Raw genomic sequence first — 26,269 nt, forward strand, 5'->3', positions numbered from 1 at the left:
TTAGGATTTTCAAACATTTGGATCTTATCTAACTTCTAATAGTTTTTCTAAAGGACTTTTAAGTAGTTGTTAAAAAATCGGTTTCTGAATGCCCTATGCAAACTCCCCAAGACAATATTCTATAAACAATGGCATTAACTGTGTTGGTCTAAAATGCCAACAATTGCAAGATCCCTCAGACCCCAGCCCTTGATTGTAAATATAATTTACAAGGTCTAGGAGAGGCAAAAAGAATAGCAGGAATGTGTAGATGAAAAGAACATTCAAAGTCCAGGTAACCCTGTCCTAGGCTTGGCTGGAAGAAAGTTAGCCCTCCCTTAGTCATTGAGGGCCCCTGTAAGGTGGTGGCCAGAACAGTGGGGCAGGCATTCTGGAGAACTTAAGACTAGGAGAAAGAAAGAAAACAAGAAGTAAAAAGAGGAACAACAGAGAAAGAAGGAAGAGGAAAGACAAATAGCCAAAAAGAGACTTTAGAAACCTCAGTGAAGGTCCTAGAAATCCTTTTGGATTAGCATAAACTAGATGAAGATCCCAAATTCCCTTCTCTTGGCCTTGACTTGCTTTGAGCAACTTATCTCCAGGATAGGGGAAACTCTAGAGATTAGTGAGGAGTACATGCTTCCCATCCCCGTACTGCCATGGCTTCCCAGAGGATTGAATTTTTAATAGCTGGAGGCACCCAGCAGTCTTTTAAATACTAACTTCTTTTTTTAATTTGGGTCACCTCTGCCTCTCTTATTGGTCAAAGAGGCAAACTACTAGGAAGTAAGTTTATGATCAAATGCAAAATAATGCCCTTGTGATATGATGGAGCCTAGTGGCAGGACACTGTGTCTCTTGAGTTGTGTCATTTCCTTGGAGCCCTGCACAGTGTGAACAAGCTCACTTCCACTTTTCTTCTATGGAATTTGCATTTTGGCTCATCAAGGCATCCTTTTTCCTGGCAACTCCGGGACCACATGTGACTTCACAAAAGCTGCATGAGCTGATGCCAGATGGTCACCTCTAAGCCAAGTCTCCTTCAAGATGGCTGAGTACAGAGAGCCAGAGAGTGGTTTCCTAGGACAGTAGTTAGCCAAGCAAACAGTAGCTGTCTACCACTGACCCCAGATGCTTCTCTCGGGCCACCTCACCTCCGTAGAAATACAGCCTGTGACTATACAGAGATGATCCTCAGTTCAGGGAAAAGATCCACATGACTTTGGACAGCAAAGAACTTAATCCCTTTGAGCCTGATGCATCAACTAAATGTGAATAATAATACAGACTTTGTAGGGTTGTTGGTGGGATTAAATGAAATGTATAAGTTCCAGCATAGCAGGAAGTTTTCAGCAAATGTCAGATATGATGATCACGATGATGATGATGATGATAATGATGATAAAACTTCTAGATCCTTTCTTGATCTCTCTAGTTCAGGCCTCAGAAGATTAAAAAGTGCCTTCAATTGTCATTGAAATCAATGGCCCAGGAATACAGAGTGTGAAGAATATGCAAAGATTGGCTCAAGAACTTTGCTAAGGGTGACAGTAACAGGCAAGGGTTGACAAAATAACTGCTAATATTTATTGTGTGCTCATTACATGCCAGGCATTTTTTTTCATGCCTAGCACAGAACCCAATGTGGAGCCCAACACAAACTTGATCTCATGACCCTGAGATCAAGACCTGAGCTGAGACCAAGAGTCAGGTGCTTAACTGACCAAACCACCCAGGCACCCCTATGCCAGGCATTTTTAAGCTTACAAGCTTTAAAGCATTTAATCCTTACAATGCTGGAATGCCACTTTTTTCTTTTCTTTTCTTTTTTTTTCTTGATGATTTGGATTTTAATTTTGTTTTTATTGCGCCTGACAAAATACAGTTATCTGATGGTTCCTCAATTATGTTATTTTAATAAAATAAATTAAATGTAGGTTTAATGGCTGTTTCCTCCTTTTAAAGTAATACTGAGCTTACAGCTTGAACTCTCCCGTTTGTTCGTCCTCCTGGAGCAAGAACTCAAGCATTCTAAACTCAGGTAAGAGCAGACCTTTTTCTACCTACACTTTAATGCATTTTATAAAATATTTGGTATCTATAGCTATTTATAAAAATAGATTAATTCAGAGTTGGGGCAAATTTGTTCTGATTCACAAAGTTATGCTCCTTCAATTAAAGTCACCACTGACGGTCAGAACTAGGAACTCTGCTGGGTACCATTTAACTTTTCACGAAATTTCAAATCAAAGCCAGACTTACAGACAGAACATGTGGCTTTGAGCAGGGGCCACATGTAAGAGCATGTGTGTATGCTGAACACAGTTTTGGGGCATGAGCCCCAGGAAAGCCCATAGGTGACAGCTGGGGATGGGTTTCCTTGCAGCATGTGGCCCCAGCACCAACCAGAAATGGGTGCCTGCTACTTTAAGAGTCTGCTCCTTACAGGGAATTTACTGAACACATGGCAACAGGACTCCTGCTCTGGGACACTGAACAGCACAAGTTTCATGCTAAGGTGTGTGGTACCCACTTGTTGATTTATACAGAGCTTTTCAAGAAACAGTTTTGGACTACACAGTAAGTACACTAGGGAAATCCACTGGAGAGGACTTTATAGGGGTGAAGATCCTTTGTTAAAAAAAACTTACTCTGCATGGTGACTGTTTCTAGGGAGCTAAAGCTCAAGGATAGGAGCTGGGTTGCTTTTAAAAGCAATCAAAACTCCCATCTGGCATGTCAGCTGGTCCCCCTTAGGAGCTTGAGGTGCAACTAAAGAGATCAACTATAAAAGTAGTGATTCTATATGCTTGCTGGGTTACTTTATCCTTCACTCCTCCCATGGCTGTGATAAAGGAGTGGGGGAGACCGAGGTAGGCACACCCCACTCAAAACCAAGCAACACACCACTTCAGGTCACAGTGCAGGATGTTCCGCACACCCTATCTTGGGGGAATGCTGGGCTGGTAGAGCCCATGATGCAGGGTTAACCGTCTACTCCTTAGGGTTCTGATGACTCCACTCCAGACAGGTGCATGAAGAGGTCCCCAAGCTCTGTCATGTCGACATCTTCAGTACTGGGGACATGCCGGCTTTTTCGGTTCTCGATGAAATCCCAGAGTCGCACTGAGTTAAAGAACCTCACAGTGCCCTCAGAACTGAGCTGCTTCCGAGGTTTCTCAGGCTCTGCCAGCCGCCCATCAGGGTAAGCATGGCGGTAAAGGCATTTGTTTCCAAATGGGCAGGTCCCTTTGCCTTGCTCAAAGTATTTGCAAGCTTTTTTCCCCACTCCCTGTTTGAAAGCTTCAATCAACTCGTTCTTTTTATTCTGATCTTCTACCCAGTACACACTGGGAATTACAAACTCTGATATCACACGGCATCATGGACAAGACTTAATGATTGGGTTCTCAAACTGCCTGGCACACCTCCACTACCGGATGCAGGACAGGCAGTACGTGTGATTGCAGTTGGAGAGAATCCCGAAACTCCTCTCAGAAGCAGACGCCTTCTCAAGGACCACTTCCATGCAGATACTGCACACTTTGTCCTGACTTGCTTGGAAGGCAAAGGCCTTTTCCATCTAGTGCTCGAATGTGGACATGCAGATCTTCTCGTGAGCTTTCCTTTGCTCTGGGTCAAAGGGGTGCAGGACTCGTAACCTACAGATGTCACACACTTCACCATACAGGTAGACACAAGCGTCCCCGAATCGGCACTCGCCCGTGGCCGCGTAGGGGCACAGCTGCTGCTCGCTGCTGCTGTAGGAGCTGCCAGCTTCTAAGCTGTCAAGGCCACTCCTGATCGCATTGAGGTAGGAATGCGGCTTCACCTCTGGGCTGCTCTGGGGGTCGCTGCAGCCTCCGGGATTACTCAACACACTCGGGCAAGTCTTCTCCTCAGCCATGCCGGACAGATTTCGGCCTCGAAGTACCAGTGTTCTCTTTTCACGTTTCCCAGGCTCGTGTAAGTTAGTTTTCACAATAGATGCAGTGAGGTCAGAAGCAGGGTGAGGACTGTGGAAACTCGGGGAGGGCATGCTGTGGGGCATGGTGCCCACAGCACCACCAGCTGCAGCAGAAGGCCTCGTGTGATCGTATCTGCAACGAGCCGCGTAGGCGCAGTAGCCCTTCTGATAGTATTTGCAGATAGTGGACGGCTTGCTGTTTGCCAGGTCGTGGGAGAACAGGCACTGGCTTCCTTCCCGACACACACCATGCATAAAATACCTACCTGCAAGTGACCTGCTTGGTGCTCATTGTGATCTGGCTTGAAGGCCCTCCTCGAGTCGCTGCCTCTCTCTCTCGCCGCCGCCACCGCAGCCACGGCCCTGCCCCTCCCCGCCACTTTTTTCTTAGGAGGAAACTGAGGCATAGAGGGGTTAGGTAACATGGACAGGATCACACAGCTGGAATCTAACCCCATCTGGTTTGTCTCCACAGCCCATGTTCTTTCCAGTCTCCGCAAGAGGAAGAATTCATTTCAGCCCACAAAACCATACATTTCCAAACTCAGGAAGAAATCTCATTTTGCAAAAAGACTCAGAAAGGGAGGTGAAGGTTAGAAAGGGAAATAGGGTGGTGTTGGGCTGAGTATCCCAGCCAGATTCAAAATGAAGTTCAAGGCCTGAGAGGAGGCAGACTTTGGGATCCTCAAGAGGAGGGAGAATGTTCTTTGCAAGGCAACATATTCATAGGTCACGGTATCTTTCTGGTAAGTGAACAAGACAAGGAGTAGCTAGAGGCATGGAACGTGAAAGGGGAAGGACAGTTACATGAAGTGTGGAACGTCAGTCAGTGGATCAGAATGGATGTCAAGAATAGATGTCAATCAACCTGTAGGCTCATTTATCACTGCCAAGACAGATGGATGGCACAAATGGCAAAAGGCCACCTGAATCCTTAATTTTTCAGCCTTGACTCTAGAGTGAGTATCCACAAAATTACATGGATAAACAATGACTGAATGCCTCCACCCAGTGGTACTTCCGCATTAGAAAGCAAAGACCTGCCACTTCCCTAGGCCACAAGGCTGGATTATCTGAAAACAGCCTATAACCATGTCCTTATCACCACTATAGACATTTTGGATCGTGCTATTCTTGACTTCTTAAATGTTTTAGTAATCTCTACCTGAAATTTAGCAATTTCTCCAACGATCAGTTTGAGCCACAAAGCCACATTTTTGTTGGTATCTGTGACTGTCACCAGTGGAAGTCATAGATAGTTTCTTTTGACATTCGAGTTTTTGAAGCTATCTCAGTGTATCACTTGTATTTACCATTAATTTAAAATCTAACCACTAGATCTTGTTATTTAATATATTGATAAAGGAGCACATATATGACTATATTATGAATTATGGAAGCAGCTCAAGTGTCCATCCATAGCTGAAAGGATAAAGAAGCTGTGGTACACACACACACACACACACACACACACACACACACACACAATGGAGTATTATTGAGAATGAATTCTCAATATTACCATTTGCAATGACATAGAGCTAGAGAGTATAATGCTAAGCAAGATAAGTCAGTTAGAGAAAGACAAATATCATATGATTTTAGTGGAATTTAAGAAAGAAAACAAACAAGCAAAGGGGGAAAAAGAGAGCAAAAGAGAGACAAACTAAGAAACAGGCTCTTTTTTTTTTTTTTTCAAAAATTTTGTTTATTTTTGAGAGACAGAACGACAGTGTAAGCAGAGGAGAGTCAGAGAGAGAGGGAGGCCCAGAATCCAAAGCAGACTCCAGGCTCTGAGCTAGCTGTCAGCACAGAGCCCGATGCGGGGCTCGAACCCACAACTGTGAGATCATGACCTGAGCCAAAGCCAGCCGCCCAACTGACTGAGCCACCCAGGCACCCCGAAACAGGCTCTTGACTGCAGAGAACAAACTGATGGTTATTAGAGGGGAGATAGGTGGGGGGTTGGGTGAAATAGGTGCTAAGGATTAAGAAGCACAATTGTCATAATACGCACTGGGTGATGTACGGAAATGTTGAATCACTATATTGTACCCCTGAACCTAATGTAACAGTGTATGTTGAGTATACTGGAATTAAAACAAAACATTAATAAATAAAAAATTAAAACATTTTTGATGATTTTCTTTTAATTGGGTCTTTTGTAATCTTATGCATTTTAGTTTTGCATTGAAAAATGTTCTCTTGAGAAAAGCGCATAGGCATAACCAGACTGCCAAGGGATCTATGGCTGCCAAGCTAAGAGCTCCTGATTAATTGATGAAAGCAGGCGTCTCCGCACTCCCCAACCCCCATGAAGCTCTGACTTTCAGAACATTTATTAGGACCAGAGCATATAATCCATTTGTTCTACTGGAGGAAGAAATCTTAGAAAAGTTTTAAATAACAATGCTTCTTCAAAGAAAAAATAGAATAGTACAACCCCCTAAAGCTGAACAAAGAAAGTTCTAGGATTTTAAAGACTACTGGCTGAGTGGAGGAGACAGTGGAGGTGATTCCAAGGTTTCAATGGGACTTGAATGTCCTCAGACCATTTATTGAGTGTGTACCCAAGCCACCGTGCGGAGTGCACCCCGAGCACCCCTTTATGATGAAGGAGGCTTTCCTTAGTTCACACTATTGAAATTTAAAGCTATTAAATCACTTGTTTAAGCCAATTGCTAATGGCCAACTCAGAACTCAACCCAAACCCAGCCTCTAAAACAATATGCTAAAAAGGTTTAAAAAAATAAAAGGAGAGAGGAAAGGAATTCATCACTTGCCTAGCTGTCCCTCACTTTATTTTTTTTGTCTGAACCTGAAGCTATTTGGTTTGTTAAAATACCCCAAGGCCAAGTGATTGAGCAATGATGTTACTTTAGCCATGTGTTTCCTGTCAAAGACCTCCCTCTGGGGAAAGTCAGACATCAAGGGGGAAATAAAGGCTTCTTACCTGGACATAATTTCATTAGGGAACCAAATGGATGACTGTTTGCTATTTGCTATCTGATGATTTAAGCAGTGATTTCCAGAACAGGAAGAGCCTGGGTGTAAAACTTAATTTCTTTAAGGTCCCAGTGGCATGGCCACCTGAGGCAAAAGTGGCGTGTAAACCTGGTTTGTCTGAGGCATAAGATATTGTGCTTTTGGAGTCTTTACTATGAGTTAGATACTATGTGTTAGCCCTTTTGCATTTGTTATATAGGCTTTCATGACTCCTGAGGTAGGTAATTCTCATTTGATAGATGATAAAAAAAAAATAAATACAAGTAACAGAAAGGCTGAGCAACTTATATAGGATCCTAGAGCTGCTAAGTGCTCCAAACCCCTGCTCCTTTGATCCTAAAACCTTCTTCTCTAAGGGGTCCCAGAGTCCAGAGGAGTCAATGAGATAACAGTCTAGACCCTTAGCCTGCAACTCACTCCCTAAGCCAGTGTCGAACAGGGTAGGAAGGTGACTATAAAGGCTGCTCCTGCCTCTCCCATCTGTCTGTCTAGTGGGCAGAGAAGGAAAGGAACTTGCATGTTGCTGAAGGGCAAAGCTGGGTGTGATTGACAGGGGAGTCTAGAGTCAAAACAAAGCGGATTCATGGTGTCCTGCAGGCTGTAACATGCAGTTTAATCAAAGAATCATTTCTTTTTTCAAATGATTTTAATTCTTGGAACGCACAATTTTTAAAATGTGCAAATAAAAGGCTTCAAACCTGAAAAACAATCCTGTTTTTAGTTCCTTTGGGTATATACCCACATATGGAATTGCTGGATTGAATGGCAGATTTATTTTTAATTTATTGTGTTTTCCATCGTGGCTGGACTAATTTATAGTCACACCAACAATGGGTTGGCAACAGAGTTCCCTTTCCGCCACATCCTCACCAGCACTTGTTGTCTCTTGTCTTTTTGATGATAGCCATTCTAACAGGTGTAAGGTGATACCTCACTGTGGTTTTGATTTGTGTTTCCCTGATGGTTAATGATGTTGAGCATCATTTCATGTATCTGTTGACCATTTTGATGCCCTTGTCGGAAAGTCTATTTAGTTCCTATGTCCACTTTTTAAAAGATTGTATTTTAAAAAATTTTTTGTTTATTTTTGAGAAAGAATGAGAGAGAGAGAGAGAGAGAGAGAGCCAGAGCATGCGTGAGCCAGTAGAGGAGGGCCAGGGAAAGAGGGAGACTGAGGATCCGAAACAACAACCTGCTGGCAGCAGAAAGCCTAATGCAGGGCTTGAACTCATATGATCATGACCTGAGCTGAAGTGGGAGGCTTAACCGACTAAGCCATCCAGACACCCCTTAAGATTTTATTTTTAAGCATTTTTTACACCCATCATGGGTCTGGAAATTACAAACTGCAGATCTAGAGTTGCACGCTCCATCAACTGAGGCAGCTAGGTGCCCACTTTTAATTGGATTTTAAAAAATATTTACTTATATTGGGGAGAACACAAGTTGGGGCTGATGGGCTGACAGCAGCAAGCCCGAAGTGGGGCTTGAACTCACGAACCAGCGAGATCATGACCTGCACTGAAGTTGAACACTCGACTGACTGAGCCACATGCAGGCCCCTAATTGGATTTTTTTTTATTACTAAGTTGACTGAGTTTTTAATATATTTTAGATGATAACCTTTCATCTGATATATGGCTTGCAAAAATTTTCTTCCATTCTGTAGGTTGTCTTAATTTTGTTTCTTGTTTCTTTTGTTGTAGAGAAGCTTTTGAGTTTAATGTAGTCCCATTTGTTGATTTTGGTTCTTGTTGTTTGTGTTGTTGTTGTTGTTGTTTGTGCTTTTGGCATCATGTCCAAAATCATGTCCAAACCCAGTATCAATGGGTTGTTTCTTCTAAAAAGTTGTGTGGTATCAGGTCTTATGTATAAGTTGTATGGTATCAGGTCTTATGTATAAGTTGTATGGTATCAGGTCTTATGTATAAGTTGTATGGTATCAGGTCTTATGTATAAGTCTTTGATGCATTTTGAGTTAGGTTCTGTAAGTGGCATGGGATAGAGGTCCAATTTCCTTGTTCTGTATGTGTTTCTCCAGTGTTTCAGCACTATTTGTTTTTGGTTTTTTGTTTAAATTTTTTTACATTTATTGATTTTTGAGAGACACAGAGAGACAGAGCACAAGTGAGAGAGGGACAGAGAGAGGAGACACAGAATTCGAAGACAGGCTCCAGGCTCCAAGCAGTTAGCACAGAGCCTGACACGGGGCCTAAACTCACAAACTGTGAGATCATGACCTGAATCAAAGTTGGACGCTTAACTGACTGAGCCACCCAGGTGCCCCACAGCACTATTTGTTAAAGTGACTATCCTTTCCCCATTGAGTATTCTTGGCTTCCTTGTCAAATATTAGTTGACCATACATGCTGGGGTTTCATTCTGGACTTTCTATTCTGTTCCATAGTTGGTGTGTCTATTTTTGTGCCAATGCCACACTGTTTTTATTACTATGGTTTTGTAGTATAGTTTGAAATCCTGAAGTTTGATGCTTCCAGCCTTGTTCATTTCTCACTTTTTTTTTTTAAGCAGAGACTAATATGGGAAACCAGCATTGATTTGTCTTCTTCTGTGTTGTCCTTGATTTCTTGCAGGCAAAGTTCATATACACTTTCATCTTAGTCTTAAGTCAGAACAACATAAATTAACATAGAGGGAAGAGAGTGGAAAATATTACTGTTTTCTTAAGCAATTATGCTCCCTCCCCCAGTGAATGTACCACAATACTGATTTCAAAACAAAGTGGGCAAAAAGTTCTTAATTTTGCCTTATGTTCTGATAGTTTTCTCAACCTAATCATTGAAAGTCCAGAGAACTGTTAAAATAGTCAGGCATTTTAAGCATCCCTATACCTGACCATAGAGTGAAACAATGATACATAGAAACTCCTCTGTAGGGCCATTCTCATCTTCTATTAAAGGAGAAGTCAAATTTAAAGGATATTTGAAAAATACCCGAGAGCATCCATACACTTTTACTGAGATTTTCTTCAAGTCCATTGAAACATAAACAAGTAATTTCTTTTTTTTAATTAAAAAATTTATTTTTAAGAGAGAGAGAGGGAGACACAGACTCTAAAGCATGCTCCAGGCTCTGAGCTGTCAGCCCAGAGCCTGATGTGGGGCTGGAACTTATGATCTGTGAGATCATGACCTGAGCCAAAATCAGATGCTTAACCAACTGAGTCATCCAGGTGCCACAAAAAATAATTTCTTAAAACACTGTCAAAAGACTAAATTTTCAGTACACATTTATTAGCAGAAATCAGGGGAACCCACCTAAAAGGTTGTTTTGTGTTTTGTTATAAGGTCTTTTGAGAATCATAGATGATGCTGGTGTATGAGTTTTCAAGAAGACATAAGTTGCTTTTTGAGGAACTGATTTTCTGGCCTTAAAACAATTGGGTCTTTTTGTTAACTTGGGATTTTTCTGGCTCATAGATGTTCTGCCTGGAAAGAGAGAATCACATCTAGATGATAGTCCTGTGATTACTTTCTTTTTGGTAAGATGTTCCTTACTTAGCACTGTTAGTGCTAGGATTGGTTGGGATTGGTTTCCTACTTGTTGAAAAAAATAGTTTGGAAAAGTAATAGAAATATATCTGAAAAAATATCTGAATGATTCAGTGACCTCAAGGTTTAAAAAAAAAATGCATAGGTAATACAGACACACAATTCAAGTGATTTAAAATGTTTTTCAATGATGGGATGCCTGAATGGCTCAGTTAGTTAAGCATCTGACTTTGGTTCAGGTCATGATTTTGCAGTCCATGAGTTTGAGCCCCGTGGATGGTCCAGCTCTGTGCTGACAGCTCAGAGCCTGGAACTTGCTTCAGATTCTGTGTCTCCCTTTCTCTCTGCCCCTCCCTCACTCATGCTCTGGCTCTATCTCAAAAATAAATAAACATTAAAAATATATACATTAAAAGGTTATTCAATGAAGGGTATATCTCCCTCCCATCCTGTCCCCCAGTTTTAGTTTCTTTTTTATCTTTCTTAAGATAGTCAATATATTTAAGATATTTAAGAGCACCAAAGCCATTACATTATACTCAATTATTTTGTATTTTTATTTTACTTAACATATATCCCAAGTTTATTCCCTGTCAAAACTTGTAGATCTGCCTTATTTTTAATGGCTGCATAATATTTGGTTTCCAAAAAGGAATGCAACATGGTTCCAACACACTTAACGGTACCTTGAGGGGAAAGGAAGAATGTGACAAGAGACTGCTGAATGTTCCCTGATAAACATTTTCCTCTTCTTCCAGTTAGTAAAAGAACCTTGTGGCTTTTTGACTAACTGGGACATGGCCATCCAGGTAGAGAATACATTTCCCAGCCTCCTTTGGATGTAGACATTTCCATATGCCCAAGTTCCAGTCAATGCGATGTGAGCAGAAGTGATATGTGCCACATCTAGGTCATGATCTTTAAAGAAAGCTACTTACTCTCAACTTCTTTTCTTTTTGCTGTGGGGTAGAATGTAGATATGGTGGTAAAATATAAGGTGCCTGGCCCATGGATGGATCCTTGGACTAGTACCCATTGGGGAGAGGCAGACAGAGAGGGAGAGAGAATGCCACACAGGTTCCTCACTGTCAGTGCAGAGTTGGATGCGGGGTTTGAACTCATGAACCATGAGATCATGACCTGAGCTGAAACCAACAGTCAGATCCTTAACCAACAGCCACCCAGTCACCGTTTACTCTCCTTTACTGAGTTTTGCAGAGAAATACATAAACGTACTCCACTGGCAATTGTTTGGTTTGTGTTACATAACTGAACCATCACCTCAAAACTATAAGATGTGTCCTTGAAGATTTGACATTTGTGCTGAATGTTTAGTAGGATTCACTAGGTGGACTGGGGTGTGAGAGTGGCATTCTAGGCTATTGCATGCACAAAGCTGGGGAAACTTAAATGATTTTTTAAAAGAGCCAGTAAGTGGCAGATAGATTAGATAATTCAGGTCTATTGTCATCAGAGTCCATAATCGTTTAGCAACACCATTAGCATGATGTTCACTTAAGGTTTTTATTCCCCTGGAAAATGATGATGGACTTGAGTATTATCCACATAAACTGCCTACTTTGTGATTCACTGGGAAATCCCAGGATATATTTTTCCACTAGAATGACATGAGCACCAGTCCTAACCAATCTTAGCGCTAACAGTCCCTCCAAAGGGACAGTAACCACAGAGCTATCATCTAGATGTGGTTCTCTCCTTCTAAGTAGAAGCTTCCTGGACAGGAGCATCCTGGGTTAACAAAAAGACATAATTATCTTAAAGTAAATAAATCAATCCCTCAAAATGCAACTTGTGTCTTCTTACAAAACCTCATATGCCAGCATCCTCTAGACTTCTCAGAATACCTTACCATGAAACATAAAGCAACCTCACTAAGGACTAGATTAGGGGGATTAGGTACCCAGTAAATAAGCTCGCAGGAGGTCTAGAAACATACTTACCTTCATGAAAAAGGAAACCCACTACTGATCGCCAATAATAATAACATTAGCTTTTATTCAGGGTTTGTCCTGTGCTAGAAACTGTGCCAAGCAGTTTATATGTATTCTCTCATGTAATCGTGGCAGCAACCTTACGGGATGGGTCAGAAAACCAGGACTTAAAGAGATTCAGTAGCTTGTTTAAGGTCCTTCAGCTGGGAAACAGCAGCACTGGAACTTGATTGGAACTCGGGTCAGCTTGGTTCCAGAGACTATCGCATGTGATGGTATACAACTATCTTATGCTCACTCATACATTAGAACATAAAATCTTCCTCATGACCCAAGAAGGTCCTTGTTGCAGGGTGATGTCGCAAAGACCACCAACGCCAAATAGAAGGGTGGCAAAATTTTATTTACGGCCGGGCCAAACCTGATCTCCCTGATGTTAAGGAGTACAGAATGTTCACGCAAACAAAGGCGGCAGTGAGATTATATGGACAGAATATGTTATTATTTAGTTAACCAATTACAGTCCATAGCATTTCATGGTAGTCAATTACATTGTAATACCTAAACGCTGGATTTGGCAGGAACCCACCACCTCAAGGTTCATTGTCCCTTTAAAATGACCAGTCATAGTTAGACATCTAAGATATCGCCAGACAGTGACTAAGAGATTTCTCACCAGTTAACTCTGTCTTTGCCAGGCCTTAGTAAAGGGGCAGGGTTGCTTAACAGAATCTTGAAAAACTAGTTGCACCTTAGGGGCTTTCCAGAGCCCAGTTGCTCAACCTTTAATTATTTACCAGAATGGGAGTTTAAACTGAACTTATATACAGTAAGCTCTCTGATATCTGATAAATTGACCTATAACAGTCTTGATTGTGTACAAGGCAGTATTTGTGCACAGTCGTGTAAGTCTTCAAGAGCCTTTTGTCCTTGCATGCATGAGTCTATAGGTTCCAAAGCACATCCCTTCCACCAGCTAATACTTAATGAATGATTCCTGATGCTCGGTGTCTACAAAGCCCAAGAGTTGGAGCAAGAAGGATTCCGAGGTGCTCTGAGAGTGGGCAGGATCCCTGTGGGGTCTACTTTGGATGCTCCTCCCCTTGCCCATCAGTCCCTTCCGGGAAGCCTTTCTCAGAGCCCCATTCACAGTAGGATAGCCAGAAGCAGCCGTGATGTTCAGGTTAGGAGGCTGGCCCCGAATGACAAGGATTCTGTCATTAGGTCCTCCCTCTTAGCAAACTAAGACATTCGCCAGGGCAGAGTTCCTCTTCCCAGCACAGTGCCCAAGGCCCTGTCCCACTTTGGTGAGTTTTGTAGCAGGTTAATTCAGGAACGCCAACACTTTTCAGCCTGAACCTGGGGACATCTGCTGTGGGTGATAAGTGGATTGCACATAACCAAAGGCCAACAATGTCCCCAAACTGTAGGTCCGGAACCTGCTGCGCTCCCCAATTGAGTCAGAGTGTGATTAAACTCAATTATTCCTCATGGCAACATTATGGGTACGTGTTCTTATTCCCATTTTCCAGATGTATGAACTTGGGCTTGGATGGGGATAAATAACTTGCATCAGATTGTCTGGAGAAAAAGTGGTGGCAATTTGGATTCAAAACTCCATGCACTTAATTCAGTGGTTCTGCTGCCTCCACGGACGCTATGTTTAGAATGGAAGAAAGTATAGAAATGACTTAATTACTCAGGGGACATACGACATTCTTTGCACCTCCTCCTTTGGCTGGTTTAAACAAGGAAAATACACATAAACCTACTGGCCCACCAACCCCAAATACTGCTGGGAGCAGAGCACACCCTGAGATCCCTGGTTGTTGTTGAATAACAAGAACCCTGCAGGAGCTGAGCATCAGCTCTTCAGACCTGGAGGAGCCAGGCCAGACCTGAGAGTGTCAGAATGATCCAGCCTCTTCCCTGCAGCAAGATCATTTCCAACCAAAGCCTGGGAGGGCAGAGGCATTAGCAAGCCTGCAACATCAAAATGGCCAGATCGATTTGCAGAAGCACTTCTAAGGGAAACAAATCAATAAATTCCTTCTCCTAAAGATTGACAACATCATCAGGAAGCAACAGATGCATTTTAGGGCTCAGTACACGGTGTGAGGAGGTAAACTCCCTGCTCTATAGTTTTGTCTCAGGGAAAGCTGTCGTAAATCAGTGGTGAAACATCACTGTTTGCAGCACCTGTCATAACAAGAGAGAGTGACATTCCAAATGCACGCTGCAGGTTTCAAAGTGTCATCAGATACTTTGTCTCTTGATTAAGATCCTACAAGGTGGATGTTACCATCCCCATTTCACAGATGAAATTCAGCAGAACTAAACCACCCAGAGTGCTTAAAATTATGACTATTTATAACCAAGCTGGGGCTTGAATCTTCTGACTCGGAATTCCATATTCTGCTTACTGGTCCAGTACTCCCCAGACTTCATTGACTCTCCTACCACAATTTTGACACATCAGAGAACCTCTCTGTAATTTACTATTTTTCTTTTCATTAACCTTATTTTTTTTTACCAAAAAATTTATGTTAAAAGGACATTTCTTGGGGCGCCTGGGTCACTCAGTCGGTTGAGCATCTGACTTCGGCTCAGGTCATGATCTCACGGTTCGTGGAGTTGAGCCCCGCGTTGGGCTCTGTGCTGGCAGCTCAGAGCCTGGAGCCTGCTTCCGATTCTGTGTCTCCCTCTCTCTCTCTGTTTCTCCCCTGCTCATGATCTGTGTCTCTCTGTCTCTCGAAAATAAATAAATGTTAAAAAATTTTTTTAAAAAGGACATTTCTTACCACTATTATACATGAAAAGAGCATGATTTCCTGTAAACAGAGATCATAAAGGATTACATAATCTTTATTTTTTTTTCATGTTTATTTATTTTATTTTGAGAAAGAGACAGAGCACAAGCAGGGGAGGGGCAGAGAGAAAGGGAGAGAAAGAATCACAAGCAGGCTCCGTGCTTCCCCTGCAGAGTCTGATGTGGGGCCTGGGCTAGAGCTCAATCTCACTAACCTTGAGATCATGACCTGAGTCCAATTCAAGAGTCAGATGCTTAAATGACTGAGCCACTCAGGTGTCCCAGGATTGCATAATCTTTAAAAAGAAAAAAAAGCATGTCTACATATTACCTTTACCAATGGTATAAGGACCATGCTCTGTGAACATAATGTTATACTGTGGGCCTTTTTGGGGAAATAAGAACATAGTCATTGTAAGTTTCGAGGTCCTAAAAGAGGAACTCTATTTAAGTAAGCTGTGTTATTTTCTGCCAAAATTATAGACCAAGGTGCATTTCATCTCTATAGTGATAAAAGATTTAAGGATTTTAAAAAAGAATTTTTTTTAACATTCATTTGTTTTTGAGAGACAGAGAGAAACAGAGTGTGAGAAGGGGAGGGGCAGAGAGAGAGGGAGACACAGAATCTGAAGCCGGCTCCAGGCTCTGGGCTGTCAGAACAGAGCCGGATGTGGGGCTCATGTGAGATCCTGACCTGAGCTGAAGTCGGATGGCTCACCGACTGAGCCACCGGGGAGCCCAAGATTTAAGGTTTTAGGGCAAATAAAAGATGGTTTTGTCTCCTCTCTCCCAGAGGCCCCACCTCAGGTCACTGCTCCAGATGAAGCCCTGACAGATTTCCTGAAACCTGAAGGATGAGATAAAAAAAATCCCAAACAAGACTGTCATTTAGACAAATAAAGATCAGACCCCTGTTGCCGGCGCCGCTCAAACTGCCCGCAGTGTGAAGAACTGACGACACCGGGATTCGTTGCAGAGACTTTTATTGGTTCTTTTCTTCCTTCTTCTTCCCCTTGCGCAAAGCACCCTCCCTTATATATGTACCGTACAGGCTACGCGGCTGCTCATGATTGGCTGACAGCAACAGGGCTAACCAATTTCACGGCTTTGCATTGGTCTTACACTTATCGCGGTATCTGGCTGGGTGGTGCCATGCATGCAAAACGCAAATTAACTAACATTTTAGTTAAAACACCGTGAGAAGGGGGTACCTGGCTGGTTCAGTTGGTGAGCATGTGACTCTTGATTCAGAGTTGTGAGTTCAGGCCCCATGACGGGTGTAGAGATTACTTAAAAATAAAATCTTAAAAGCAAGATAGCAGACAGCTAAATAAATAAATAAATAAATAAATAAATAAAACACCTTGAGCAGAAGCCAGAAAAAGCACCTAATGTCACTGCTTCACTGCTTCGCCCCTGAGATTAACCTGAGATTTAAATTTGTTTAAGAGCCGTTTAAATCTTATTGTCAGTCTTGACAGCAAAGTGCTCTCCCCCGGAAGTCCTCAGATATTTATCCCTCCCCTCTCATTCCCTGGACCCGCCTTTACTCTGCACCCTCAGTGACAGTGGCCTGAGCTCAACACCTCCCAACTCCCCGCACAGCGCTGGTTCCCTCAGCCAACACCAGGGGCTCCTGCGTTCAGTTCTTTCTAGGTGAATCTCCTCCAATCCATCCTCCACGAGTTGCCTGCATCATCTTCCCACACTACAGATCTCCATCCCCCCAAACGCGCCGCTGAACATGTTTAGTGGCTCTCAGTTGTTATAGATAAAATCTAAATTCCTTAATAGGGTCACAAGGCCCTTCATGGGGCACCCAGCCATACACGTCTCTTTTTTTCCTAGCCTTCCAAATTTTACCCAAATACTGTCTGATTTAAAGGATATGTTTTGTTTTTAACATTAAACCTTAACTCGATTACATCCGTGCCTGTTCTCTAATGGTTTCTTGCCATCACCTTGAACTTCTCTAACATAAGAGTCCAGACAACACTCAACAATACTTGTTGATGGACCCGCAGTGATCAGGGGTATTTTGCATCTCCTGGCCAGGTGTTTTAGGAGAGCAATGCTAAAGAAACACGGAAAAATCACTTGCAATCCATGAATTATGGATCGATTTCTACTCCCCTTTCCCAAAGGTAATTCTTTAAAAACAAAGTTTATTCATCAATTACTTCCTTTTAGTAAGTGGAAATGTTGACTGAAATTCGGTTCTTGGTGTGAAACACAAGATTTTAGAAATTCAAATACACATTTAGAAAAGCATGCATTTTCATCTATTATCTGACAATGACTGAGCCAGGAGGCTCTTTCTTCTTAAAGCAATTGCCAGTTCGAGAGAAGTGTAAAACTTCAGCATAATTCATGAGCTGGTTCATTTTTCTTTTTTCAAACATTAGTCTGGGTTTGGTATGAAATAGGCCCACACATACCTTTGGTGCATCCTACTTTTTTGCCTTACAAGGTCAGCAGATTCACTACAAATCCATTCTTCTACTCAAGGAGTACTGACTGAGTATCTACTCTGGGCCAAACATAATCTGAAAGACAGGATTGTTTGACACGATGATTGGCATTAACTACCCCGTATGACAAATCTTTGCTTTAATCCACAGGTGAACCGAAATGTTTAGTGTAGATGGTTTTGCTAGTTATGCTATAGAGACTTTTCAGATATGAATGGGAAATTAAGTAAATCTGTCACCTGCTTTTGCTCCTCTTGACTATGACCAGCAGTCTTCCACGTCTGCAGCCTGCTGCACATTAATAATCTCACAACACAAGAAATCCTGCAAAATCTCTGCTTTTCATGTTGAAAAATGGAGACATATATATTAAGTGACCCGATTGTGGTTCCACTACAAATTCTTGTACTGGTGTGTGTACGTGTGCACACATGTGTGAACGCTGGGGGCCAGGGGCATGGGTAAGAGTAGAAAAAAGAGTGTAGATAGAGGACAAGAAAGGAGAATAAAAGCAAAAGACTTACTTTTATTGAGTGCCTACTGTATGCCAGTCACCCAGAATACCCTAGTTTATTCAAGCCACATACCAATTTGTGATAAATGCTAGTATCCCCCCATTCTATCAATGTAGAGCCTAGTTGTACATACTGTAAACAAGAAACTGGGATATGAGCCCATTCATTTCACCATTCCATGCTAGTATCCAGGCTTTGTTGCCCACATCCAGTGTTCTTTCGCACCTCTCTAACCCACTGAAAGGATTTGATGCTCTGAAGATGTCCTTGTGGTGGAGGGCGAAGGTGGGCGGGCTATCTATTTAATTAATTCTGTCTTTCCCACATTTTCATTTCTTAAAGTCTTGTTTGCATTGTTTTGGATATATAGCATGAGTCTCTCTTACTCATAAGCTGAGCTTTTTTCCTTCTCTAGCAAATAAACATTGCCTTAAGGGGTCATATTCGCTGACATTATGGGTCATGGAAATAGGACTGATTCAACTTCAGGTTTTCTGGAGCTAAAGCAAGATTTCAAATGGAAAATAAGGATGAGGTTCAATAACGTCTGTCCATTGAACTTTTGTCTTTCTTTTAGAGTGGATTCAGTAGATCAGGAAGGCCATTGGAGGTTGGACTTATGGCCAGAGGTGATATTCTAACTATCAATAATCAGCAGTGACCAATCAAATAGACTGTCTATCAGAGGGAATCTGATGTCTGGGGTCTCTCTCTGTGCCTGACATTAATCCTTTAGCTGCTGGATCCTGAAAAAAGTCTGGGCTTCCCAGGAAAGGAACTAGGAGGCCAGGATCTCACAGAGACATTCAGAAGATCGTAGAGGAGTGATTCTTTACCAAACGGTACAGCTTTATTTTAATATTTCAACAACCAGTGTGGCCATATTGGTGCCTACTGACTGAACATTGGCTCTTCTTCTGGCCCTCATCCTTACCTTAGACATATTAATCCCACTTCTCCCAGCAGGTGACTTCCCTATCCCGAGTTGGTGTTGCTTCTGAAGAGGGGATAAAAGGGACTATATGCAACTCTGAGCAATTGTTAGTCTTTTTCTTTTCTTCCCTCTTCTTCTCCTTCCTTTCCTCCTTCTTTTTCTTTTTCCTCTCCTTCTTCCCCTTCCTCCTCCTCCTCCTCCTTTTTCTTCCTCCTCCTTCTTTTTTCTTCTTCTCTTCTTCCTCTTTCTTCTTCTTCCCCTTCCCCTCCTTCCTCTTCTCCTTCTCCTTCTTTGCCTTCCAGCTATGTTGCAAGCCTTGGGGAATAATGCTTTATGGTAATGACTGCTGCGATTCACCAACATCCATTCTTCCCTTCCTATAATAAACCAAGTCTAGAATGTTAGCTGGGCAGCCATGTGTTCACACCACATTTCTCACCCTTCCTTGACCCTCAGTGTGATCATTCGTCTGTTCTAGCCAATGGAATTGTACTAAACTATATATATAGCAAAAAGAAAATGAATGGGCTCCTTTTGCTCCTTCATTCTTTCTGATGACTGGGAGGCATGCAAAAGATAGAGCAGCCACCTTGGGCCAGAAGGAAGTTGCATGCTGAAAATGGCTGATCTGCTCTGCCAGCCTGGGCTCAGCTCTAGACCTGGGAGAGAAATGTTGGTAGAAGCCACACAATATTAGGGGATCTTTTTTTTTTTTTTTTTTTTTACAGCAGCTTAGACTCTACCCTAGCAAATACTTCTTATTTAAGGTACCATTAATTGGTTCCCATAGCTTACTACCTTTGAAAACAGAGAAGGGGGAAATGAGTCCAAACAGTACAGCATATGCAGAGCCTGTAAGGAAAGAAGCCAAAACCAAAACTCAAAAATAGAAATGCTTCATGAGAACTGTGTGGATGAAGGATGGATTGTATGGGGGAATTGCTGAGAGGAGAGGTTGCAGAAATCAACCCCAGAGGCCATGTTGTGACTTTATTTAAAAATTTTTTTTAATGTTTATTTGTGTGTGTGTGTGTGTGTGTGTGTGTGTGTGTGTGTGTGTGAGAGAGAGAGAGAGAGAGAGAGAGAGAGAGAGAGAGAGAGAGAGTAAGAGAGAATGAGCAGGGGAGGGGCAGAAAGAGAGAGAGACACTGAATCCAAAGCAGGCTCCAGACTGAGCTGTCAGCTCAACGCGGGGCTCAAACTCATGAACCGCATGATCATGTATGAGCCAAAGTTAGATGCTACCAACTGAGCTACCCAGGTGCCCCTGTTGTGACTTTATTTTGAGTCCCGGCAGAGTCCATGAAGCGTTTTGAGTAAAAAAGTAACACAATCCAGGTGTCTGGGTGGCTCAGTCGGTTAGGCATCTGACTTTGGTTCAGGTCATGATCTCACAGCTTGTGAGTTTGAGCTCTGACTTATGCTCTCTGCTGTCACTGTAGAGCCCACTTTGGATCCTCAGTAACCCTTTCTCTCTGCTCCTTCCTCTGCTCTCTGTCTCAAAAATAAATAAGCTTAAAACAAAAAGTAACACAATCCAAAGTCTATCACCCTGACATGGAGAATAGATTGGGGGGTGGGCAGGAATTAAAGACTGGGATTCCAGGTATAGGGCGGTGGTGGTAAACAGGTGAAAAATAATGATGGCCCAAACTAAACAAGAAGAGGTAGACAAAGGGAGAATTATGAGGAGGTGAAATCCTTGAGACTGGAGATAAATGATGGAGGAGGGCTGGTGAAGAAGAGGTGTTCCTGGTTTGTGTGGTGGTTTACGGCGTTCAGAAGACGGCATCCTGGCAGAAATAGAGAGTTGATAAAGCTAGCCTGCCATCTTCCATTGTCCCTATAGAACGTCCCTTCTGTTCATCTTCTCCTTCTCTCCTTCACTCGCTTCTCCCCAACGTCTTTGCTGTGATCCTATCTCTCCCTGGTCTTCTCCAGACGTGCCTTTCACCGGTGCTTTTCCACTCTTCACTGAGGATTTCTCTGAATCAATCTCGCATGTATCCCGCATTTTAAAACATTTTTTTCTAGTACAAAGAATATATCTGTTACTTGTGTCAGTCACTTTAAGCCCATTTCCAAGATCAATTGTAAACCAGATACCACCATTCACTTCAGAAACCCCAACTATCAGATTAGGGTGTTTGTATCACCCATTTGTATACCCATTTCAGAGATTCCTTGGAATTGCTCAATAGCCCATCAGAGCTTTTGATTCACAATATCATTACAACAGTTGACATCACTCAAGAAAAAAGAGGGGGAGTGACATTTTAAGTAGTCTATGTTGCCAGAAGTCTGATACATGTGGGACTTTGCTTGGTGTTTGAAATATTGAGCCTTGGAAAGCATGTTTATTACTTACTCTCTTATGGCAAAGGCCATAATGTTGGGTTCCAGACATTTTTTTTTTCTGTACAGGGAGGAATAAGTGTTAGGTTTCTTTTGTGTCTAGTAATAGCTCTCCTTCCCATTGAGAAAATTCTTATTCTACTTCATGGAATTCCACTGGGGCTTTCAGTCTTCTCTGGCCACAGGGAGAGGTACATGGCCCAGAGTGTACCAATCATGGTTCCCCTTCCTTGTGACAATAGCGATTGATCCAAGGGGTAGGTATGTGACCCACTGGGCCACTCATGGTTTTCCCTGGGATTGATAGGTAGATGCTAGATGAAAGAAGGGATCTCTCTTTTATTGATGCTACTAAGCTAGGATAACAAAAGCATAGATCTGTCTGTATTAATTTTCCTTGGCTGTATGGAGAAAGCTCATCTTTGTAACAAGCTGTTATATTAACACCCAGAGAGAAACAGCCCTGGAAAATGGAATGAGAGAATTCTTGTGGTGCCAAGTTTGCTCCCAGACCTCATGGCCTTGTTCCCGAAGCTCTCCTCCTACTCCCATGAGCTACTCCGGTTGCTCAGCTCTGTGACCCAGTGCATTCCTTACTTGCTTAAGCTGGCTTAAATTGGGCTTTTGGCACCATGGGGTTCTAATAGTCCATGGCCAGGTCCTAAAGCTTATCTATAACAAAATTGCTAATTAGTGCCAAGTTCTCACAGATTCACATGAATTAATATGTTCCTCATCTGGTTTAACATTTTTATTTTACTAAGGGCCTTCTAGAACTAATGCTTTGATGCAAAGGAGATGTTTCAGTGGAGGGAACAGGTTTTAGGCAGTTTAGCAAGCCACAGGGAGAGAGGTTTGCTGGGGTTCCCAGACTTTATGCAAGTTATTCGGGGCCACGAAGCAGAATCCTTCACTCCTAGCCTGTACTCTGTCTATAGATACCCTCTGTGGTAGCTGGGAGCAGGGGCTGCTGGAGGATGTCAGGACCTCATTTTATGAGCCCTCTTCCAAGGGCTGGATTTCCCACTTCCTCCTCTGCAGCAAGCCACAGGTAGGTTGTTTAGCAAGAAATTCACCACTAAATAACAATTGCCACCAATGCCGCCACACTTCAGGGAAGGACAGTTTGCAACTAATTACTTCCTATGAAAATACCCAAACATAATTTTGTTCATTATTAAAATTTTCCAATAATAAATTTATCTTCCCCATTAAGTAATACATTATTCTCCTACAAAACACGCAGCGAACTAGAATTACTAGGCACTGTTTATATTAAATTGCTGCTTAATAAATTAAAACTCCTATGGTTATGAATAAACTAGGTCATCTGCACATTTTGTAAATTAGTAGTTTCTTGTAGTTATTCTCTCCTGGTCAAAGCCTAAAAGAGGGGGAGAGAAAAAAATGATTATCATTATTATTTTATTGTTTTCAAGCAAAGTACTGCTCTCTGCACTGTAGTTTAAAATAAACCACTCAATCTAATACAGTAGAATCAATATTGTTGAGTATCAATCAATAAAGATGAATTTTAAAGGCAATGGTTTGTAAACTTTTAAAGTCACATTAAAAGCTACATCTACTTGGGTATGGAAGAGCTGATAAATAACCAAGCTCAGATAGTATTTGAAGATTCTTGATGCAGCAAGTACCATCCAAAGTGATTTTAATTATTGATCAAAATGTTTTTACCTATTATAGATTTTGGGTGGGTGGAGAAACTTTTTTTTCTGATTTTAGGAAAAGTCAACTTCTCTGTCATCTCTTTAATTTGAGATGATGAATAGAGATTTTCTGAGGTCACATCAAAAATGGTTGACACTTTTAAAGAAATCAATTACAGGGACACTTGTAACTCAGTCGGTTAAACGTCCAAGTCTTGATTTCAACTCAGGACATGATCTCAAGGTTCATGAGTTCAAGTCTCACATGGGGGTCTGTGCTGACAGTGTGGAGCTGCTTGGGATTCTCTTTCCCTCTCTCTGCTCCTCCCCTACTTGTGCGAGTGCACACACTATCTCTCTCTCAAAATAAATAAATAAAACTTAAAAAAAAATAGAAAAAGAAAAAGGGAAAAACAGAAATCAATTACAAGGACTCGGCAAGTTGCAAAACCTGATGTACAGAATCATTGAAGGCCAATAGATTGTTGCACTTGGGACAGCACCCAGGCCACACGAGGACAATTGCCCCACCTCCTGGCAATACTGTGGAGTTGTTGAACCCATGTATTTATCACTCAAGTACCTCTTTTTTTCTCTTGAAGGGTGAACATACTGAGTCTATCCTGTCCACTCCTATCTTGTTTTTCAACAGCTAGAGTTCAGTTATCTTTATTGTGCTGATTTTCTGCCTCATATCTACATGCAAATATTCTTGAAACACATTCTTCTTTGTTCTCTCTCTCTCTGAAACCATTGTCAATAGCTCAAGAGTCTTTTTTTCTTTCCTGAGAAATTGCTTCTCTTCTGCATAATTCTCTTCACCTCTTCTCTCATTTTCTCACCATGGGACAAAAAGGAAAGAAAGAAAGAAAGAAAGAAAGAAAGAAAGAAAGAAAGAAAGAAAGAAAGAAAGAGAGAGAGAGAGAGAGAGAAAGAAAGAAAAAGAGAGAGAGAGAGAGAGGAAGGAAGGAAGGAAGGAAGGAAGGAAGAAAGAAAGAAAGAAAGAAAGAAAGAAAGAAAGAAAGAAAGGAAGAGAGAAAGAAAAGAAACAAAAAACCAAAAAACCCCCACTTTATTCTGCCTAATATACATGTAAGAATAGTGCTGATCAAGGCACTTGGGTGGTTCAGTTGATTAAGCATCCAACTCTTGATCTTGGCTTAGGTCATAATCTCAAGGTTGTGGGTTCAAGTCCTATGTTGGGCTCCACACTGACAACGTGGAGCCTGCTTGGGATTCCTTCTCTCCCTCTCTCTCTACCCCTCCCCTGCTGGTGCACTCTCTCACTCTCTCAAAAATAAATAAACATTGAAAAAAGAGTAGTGATGATAATAATAAGGAAAAAACCCATTAAAATTGTAGATAACATCAAAAGGAATCAGTGTGATCAAGCCCTTTGGTGTTCTCAGAGACTTCCTCAGACTCCCTACAAAATCCTACCCACTTACCTGTTACTAATTACACCACTTAATTAATATTAATATTATTATTAACATTTTTCTGTTGAATCAGTAAGTTAAAAATGAACAATTTCTTCTCTTCTGAGTTCCCAATATATAGTAGTCCAGCTGCATTAAATAAGTCAACATTATTTCTATGCATAATAGTTTTCAGTGATACTTTCTCACAGTCTTCTCCAACTGCCCATAGTTAAGTATCCTTATTTTTAAAATTTAAAAGTTTAAATGGTTACAAAGTAGAAATTATTCACTGGGAAAAAATAAAACGATAAAGTGGATAAAATTTAAAAGGTCCCATTCCTTACACCTTTCATCTCTCATCACAAATAATCAAGAATTTGAAGTGTTCCCTTAGAGAATATTTTTTCTATGCAGTCACAAATATATTTCTCTTTTTTGCAAGGGGGGGAATTATCTCTCTCTCAAGTAACTTTTTTCCTGCTCATCTTGCCATCTTTTGGTGTATAGACATAACGAAAAAAATCATTTAGATTTCCTGCCTATTAAATACTTAAGCAATTATTTCTATAAAAAACAATAAGGGATACATAAGTACCTCAGCCAGTCTGACATCAGAAAGTGGGAGGCTGAATGGAAGGGAAGTTCACTCCCCTTTGCAGGCAGAAACTCACTTGTTCAGAGCATTAGAAAGAAGAAACTACTGGTTCATGAAGTTGGAAGGCAGGTTTTGCTTAACTTTCAAGGAAATACCTTCTTTTTAAAATTTATTTATTTTGAAAGAGACAGAGACAGTGCAAGTGAGGGGGACGGAGAGAGAGAAAACGAATCCCAAGCGGGCTCTGTTCTGTCAGCGCAGACTCCAATGCAGGACTCAGACTCATGAACTGCAAGATCATGACCTGAGCTGAAATCAAAGTGGGATGCTTACCCACTGAGCCACCCAGGAGCCCAAAGTAATAATATCTTCTTTTAAAGGATATTTTTTTGAAGAACATAGTTAACTATGATTATAAAATAAGTAATATGTGCACATTTTCACATTTGCTGTGCCTCATCCTTCTGAATCCTCTGATTCAGCAATTAAAATTGCTCTAATTTTCCCAAAATGCTGACTCTGACTTTAAGCAAAGCTTAAGCCTTCTTCAGGTAAGCCTGGTCTTGCAGCTTCCTGGCCAGCGAGCTACAAACAAGGAAGCTTAAGCAGTGCAACTACCCTGAGAGAAATGGAAGTTTCTAGTAACTGATCACAATTAGAAAAAACAAAACCCACTTACGTAGTCACTCATGCTTCATGAACTGAATTGTAACTGCTGAGAGCCAAGCTTCTTACCGCTTTCAGATTTGAAGTCTCCCTGTTCACGGTTTATTTCTCGCTCAATAAAATCTTCCTATAAAGTAAGGCTGACTGATTTTTATTTGGACACCTCTTTCCATTAGATGTTATTTCATTCATGGAGTCTAAAAACAACTGAAACTATGGAAGACTCAAGGTAGCCATGCTGTCTTTTTAAGCGCCAATGACAAAAGACAAATGTCTTTTTATTTTATCTTCGTTTGACTTCATTGAAAGCCAAGCACCTGCAGTGTTGAAGGAAAAGTACATGCCATGGCCAAGTTAATTCTCCTGAGGCTGACAGATGGAGCTGAGCCCCGGTCTACCCTTTCTGTCACATTCCCACTC

The 26,269-nt window shown here is 41.7% G+C and overlaps 1 pseudogene; it reads right to left on the minus strand.

Annotated features, from left to right (window-relative positions):
• Positions 1–2,980: 2,980 nt before the first annotated feature.
• LOC115285661 lies at positions 2,981–4,238 on the minus strand (annotated as a pseudogene).
• Between the last annotated feature and the right edge of the window lie 22,031 nt (positions 4,239–26,269).

The sequence above is a fragment of the Suricata suricatta genome, chromosome 1 (genome assembly GCF_006229205.1).
Source record: "Suricata suricatta isolate VVHF042 chromosome 1, meerkat_22Aug2017_6uvM2_HiC, whole genome shotgun sequence".
Lineage (NCBI taxonomy): Eukaryota > Metazoa > Chordata > Mammalia > Carnivora > Herpestidae > Suricata > Suricata suricatta.